The sequence below is a fragment of the Mustelus asterias genome, chromosome 16, assembly GCF_964213995.1.
Source record: "Mustelus asterias chromosome 16, sMusAst1.hap1.1, whole genome shotgun sequence".
Taxonomy (NCBI): Eukaryota; Metazoa; Chordata; class Chondrichthyes; order Carcharhiniformes; family Triakidae; genus Mustelus; species Mustelus asterias.
The window spans coordinates 47,490,139-47,496,138 of record NC_135816.1 but is presented as its reverse complement, the minus strand read 5'-3'; positions in this window follow the sequence as shown (position 1 = coordinate 47,496,138).

Here is a 6,000-nt window from a genome sequence, read left to right as displayed (position 1 = left end):
TATTTCAAAATGCCAGACCCCTGTAAGAGTTAATAAGGCTGTATGAGTAAATAAAACAAGATAAGGCCAGGGAGGAAGGAGTCACCGACCTTCTTCTGTTCCATCAAAGGACAAGAGAAGGACAAGATAATAATGAAACAAAGAGTTCTCGGAGGTCAGCAAGTTAAAATATGATTAATGATATTGTTTATGATTCTATTACTAATCGAATTCCTGAATATGCTCTGGTCACGAAAACTGATAATGATTATGTATAAATACTGAACTGTTTCTCTGTGTAATTGCGGACTTGTGGAAGAATCAGCAGTTGTACCAACTGCTCTCTGACCCCAAGTTTCAGCCATATACTGCATGCAGTTATTCGTAAATAAATGCTTGTTATATTGTCAGAACAAATTTTGTTTGAGTCTTTAAATCACAGTCAAGAAGCAGGAAAGTTTCCACTTCAACAGAGACACTGAAATATATAAAAAGGGACATAGAAATAACTAAAGAAGGTCTTTATAGGACAAGAAAAGGAAATGGGGAAATAATTAAAATCTGAGGTAAAGCTGTGAAACACAGATACAAGCAACTGATAAATTGGGGGCATGGAGAAGGTCTATAGTTGCTGGAGTCGATATTTGCACCAGAGGGCTGCAGAGTACCCAGGGAAAAAGATAAGAGGGCCTGTTCCCAATTAACTCAAAATTGCAGTACTGATATACCCTTCTATGCTGCAGACTTGACTGCTGAGCCCATCAGATTTGGCACGGTCACCTAATTTAAATCTTTAAGCATGTTTCCTATTGTGCACAGAGTGCGCTATGGTAGCGCATGGAATCAAGAGATTGAGTGGCAGCTTTTAAAGGGCTGTCATTGCTCTTAAACAGTTGCTCCTCAATTTTTGTTATTATCATAGAAATCATAGAAACCCTACAGTCCAGAAAGAGGCCATTCGGCCCATCGCGTCTGCACCGACCACAATCCCACCCAGGCCCTACCACCATATCCCTACAGATTTACCCACTAATCCCTCTAACCTACGCATCTCAGGACACGAAGGGCAATTTTTAGCATGGCCAGTCAACCTAACCCGCACATCTTTGGACTGTGGGAGGAAACCAGAGCACCCGGAGGAAACCCACGCAAACACGAGGAGAATGTGCAAACTCCACACAGACAGTGACCCAAGCCGGGAATCGAACCCAGATCCCTGGAGCTGTGAAGCAGCAGTGCTAACCACTGTGCTACCGTGCCGCCCACTATAGAACATAGAACATAGAACAGTACAGCACAGAACAGGCCCTTCAGCCCACGATGTTGTGCCAAGCTTTATCTGAAACCAAGATCAAGCTATCCCACTCCCTATCATCCTGGTGTGCTCCATGTGCCTATCCAGTAACTGCTTAAATGTTCCTAAAGTGTCTGACTCCACTATCACTGCAGGCAGTCCATTCCACACCCCAACCACTCTCTGCGTAAAGAACCTACCTCTGATATCCTTCCTATATCTCCCATCACGAACCCAATAGTTATGCCCCCTTGTAATAGCTCCATCCACCCGAGGAAATAGTCTTTGAATGTTCACTCTATCTATCCCCTTCATCATTTTATAAACCTCTATTAAGTCTCCCCTCAGCCTCCTCCGCTCCAGAGAGAACAGCCCCAGCTCCCTCAACCTTTCCTCATAAGACCTACCCTCCAAACCAGGCAGCATCCTGGTAAATCTCCTCTGCACTCTTTCCAGCACTTCCACATCCTTCTTATAGTGAGGTGACCAGAACTGCACACAATATTCCAAATGTGGTCTCACCAAGGTCCTGTACAGTTGCAGCATAACCCCACGGCTCTTAAACTCCAACCCCCTGTTAATAAAAGCTAACACACTATAGACCTTCTTCACAGATCTATCCACTTGAGTGGCAACCTTTAGAGATCTGTGGATATGGACCCCAAGATCTCTCTGTTCCTCCACAGTCTTCAGAACCCTACCTTTGACCCTGTAATCCACATTTAAATTAGTCCTACCAAAATGAATCACCTCACATTTATCAGGGTTAAATTCCATTTGCCATTTTTCAGCCCAGCTTTGCATCCTATTTTCAAGTGTTCTGGGAGAAGTGTTGTAAAGATGATGTCTGGAGCAAATAATAGAATTGCTCCCTTCATTGTGGAAAGTCTGGATGCACTGCTGGATTATGTAGAGCAGAGATTGAAGGGCTTTATGGAACTGAGGAGATTTGCTAATGTTGGGTTGGTTAAAATAGGCCCAATTGAAGGAAAAGACTGCATGTATAACATGCATGGATCAAGCACTGAGAGCAAATCTGTTGTGTTTTTTTTAATTTCAAAAATATACTTTATTCACACAAAAAAAAACTCTCCAATAAAACATTGTAAAATTACAGATCCAAAAGTCATAAACAGTGGAAAAAAGAATCATTTTTACCGTCCAATACCGTGCTCATTTACAAAAAACATTACATTCCGTTACATTTCATTTCTTAAAACTATATACATGTGTCAGAGTTTTCTGTGTGCTGTTATTTTTCAGGTTGGCACACAGTTACGCAGGCCGAGGGTATTCTGCAGTTACCCGGCCCTCGATCTGCCTCGGTTGAGACGCTTTACACGGTGGCTTTTCCCCATTGTGCCTTGGCGGCGGCTGCCCCAAGCTTGAGCGCGTCCCTGAGCACGTAGTCCTGGACCTTGGAATGTGCCAGTCTGCAACGCTCGGTCGAGGACAATTCTTTCAGCTGGAAGATCAGCAAGTTTCGGGCGGACCAAAGCGCGTCCTTCACCGAGTTGATGACCCTCCAGCAGCGGTTGATATTTGTCTCGGTGTGCGTCCCCGGAAACAGCCCGTAGAGCACAGAGTCCTGCGTCACCGAGCTGCCCGGGACGAACCGCGACAAATACCACTGCATCTCGTTCCAGACCTTCTTTGCAAAGGCACATTCCACAAGGAGGTGTGCGACCGTCTCATCAGCCCCGCAGCCGCTTCGAGGGCAGCGTGCGGTGAGGTTGAGACCCCGGGCGTGCATAAAGGATCTGACGGGGAGTGCCCTTCTCACCACCAGCCAAGCCAGGTCTTGGTGCTTGTTTGTGAGTTCTGGTGATGAGGCGTTCTGCCAAATGACATTGACAGTCCGCTCAGGGAACCATCCGACAGGATCTGCCGTCTCCTTTTCTCTCAGGGCCTCAAGGACATTACGTGCTGACCACTGCTTGATAGCCATGTGGTCAAGGGTGTGTTTCCGGAAGAATTTCTCCACGAAGGACAGGTGCTGCGGTACGGTCCAACTACTTGGAGCGTTCCGCGGCAATGTGGCCAGACCCATCCTCCGCAACACTTGGGACAGGTAGAACCTCAAAAAATAGTGGCACTTGCTGTTACTGTACCGAGGATCTACACACAGCTTGATGCAGCCGCACACAAAGGTGGCCATCAGGATGAGGGCGGCGTTGGGAACGCTTTTCCCTCCGTTCTCTGGAGATTTGTGCATCGCCTCCCTGCGGACACGATCCATCTTTGATCTCCAGATGAACTTGAAGATGGCCCGGGTCACTGCTGCTGCGCAGGACTTGGGGAGAGGCCACACATGCGCCACGTACAACAACACGGACAGAACCTCGCATCGGATCACAAGGTTCTTCCCAGTGATGGAGAGGGAGCGTTGCTCCCACAATCCCAATTTTTGTTTGGCTTTGGCGATGCGCTCCTCCCAGTTTTTGGCGCATGCCCCTGCCGCTCCGAACCATATTCCCAGCACCTTGAGGTAGTCTACCCTAATGGTGAAAGGGACAAAGGATGTGTCAGGCCAGTTCCCAAAGAACATGGCCTCACTCTTACCCTAGTTGACTTTGGCTCCCGAGGCCAGCTCGAACTGCTCACAGACTCGAAGAAGCCTGCGAACAGACGAGGGGTCCGAGCAGAAAACAGCCACGTCATCCATGTAGAGGGAGGCTTTGACTTGCGTCCCTCCGCTGCCTGGGATTGTGACCCCTTTGATGCCTGGGTCGCTTCTGAGGGCCTCGGCAAAGGGTTCAATGCAACACACAAAAAGGACGGAGGAGAGAGGGCAGCCCTGCCTGACTCCAGACCTGATTTGAAACATATCTGATTCCCACCCATTGATTGAAACTGCGCTACTGATGTCTGTGTAGAGCAGTTGGATCCAATTGCAGATTCCCTCCCCAAATCCCATTTTGGAGAGCACATCCATCATGTAGCTGTGCGATATTCTGTCAAACGCCTTCTCCTGGTCTAGACTGATGAGGCAGGTGTCCACCTGCCTGTCCTGCACGTAGGCGATCGTATCCCTGAGTAGTGCGAGGCTATCAGAGATCTTCCTGCCGGGTACAGCACAGGTTTGATCAGGATGGATTACTGACCCCAGAGCAGACTTGACCCGGTTGGCGATGACCTTGGCCAGAATCTTGTAATCCACATTCAATAGTGAAATAGGTCTCCAATTTCTAATTTCTTCCCTTTCCCCCTTCTGCTTGTAGATGAGGGTAATGATGCCTTTCCTCATGGATTCTGACATGCTGCCTTCCAGAAGCATACTCTCGTATACTTCCAGGAGGTCCGGGCCCGTCAAGTCCCACAACGCCGAGTAAAACTCAGCCGGTAAGCCGTCGCTACCGGGAGTTTTACCCTTCTGAAGGGACTCGACTGCCTTTGTCAGCTCATCCAGAGCTACCGGTCTGTCCAGGCTCTCCCGCTCGCCGTCGTCCAAGACTTGCGTGATAGACGACAGGAAAGACTGGGAGGCCGTGCTGTCTGTTGGCTTCAGGTCATACAGTCTGGCATAGAAGGATTAGCAGATCCTCAGAATGTCAGACTGCGATGACCCTACAGAGCCATCTTCTTCCTTCAGGCTTGTGATCACAGAGGATTCTCTGTGCACCTTCTGGAAGAAGAAGCGCGAGCACGTTTCGTCCTGCTCCACGGAGCGGACCCTGGACCGGAAGATAACCTTGGAGGCCTCCGAGGCAAAGAGCGAGGCTTGCTGGCTCTTCACCTCCCGGAGGTCCTCCTTGACATCCACCCCCATCGACTGCAGTTGGAGTAGCTCCTGCATGCTTTTCTGGAGTCGGGACATTTCCCCCCGTCTCTCCCTGGCCTTCTGAACCCCTTTTCGGATAAAGAACCTCTTGATGTTGCCCTTGATGGTTTCCCACCAGAGCGATGGAGACTCAAAGAAGGGTTTCACGGTTCTCCAACCGTGGTAAACCCTCTTGAGTTCCTCGAGGTTCTCTGGGGTCAACAGTTCTACATTAAGCTTCCAGGACCCCCTGCCCACTTTCTGGTTTTCCTCCAGCTGACAGTCTGCCAGCAGGAGGCAGTGGTCAGAGAAGAACACCGGCTTGACGTCGGTGGACCTGACCGTGAGCGCGCGGGATGCAAACATGAAGTCGATCCTGGAGCGGACAGACCCGTCTGGCCGCGACCACGTGTATCTACGCTGCCCTCCGTCTGCTGGATTGCTGAAGACGTCGAGCAGCTTGGCATCTTTGACTGTTTCCAGCAGGGCTCTGGACGTAGCGTCCAGTTTACTTTCGGCCCTGTTGGATCGGCCGGCCTTGTCAATGATGCAGTTAAAGTCCCCACCCAGTATGATTGGCCTGGAGGTGGTGAGTAGCAGTGGCAGCTGTTCAAAGAGTGCCAGCCGCTCGGTCTTGACGGCAGGGGCATACACATTAATCAGCCTGAGAGGGCAGTTTTTGTACGTGACATCTGCTACGAGGAGGCGTCCTCCCACCACCTCCTTAACTTCGGAGACGGTGAAGTTGCCCCCCCCGCAGCAGAATGCCTAGGCCGGATGAACGGCAGTCGTTCCCCCCTGACCAGATGGACGGTCCGTGGGACCACACACTCGACCAGCGCCTGTAGTTGCTGAGGTGTGGTATTCCACACTCCTGCAGGAACAGCAGGTCGGCCTTGATCTTGGCCAGGTAGGACAAGCTGGCCGCACATCTCAGGCTGTCTTTAACACTGCGAACATTTAAGGA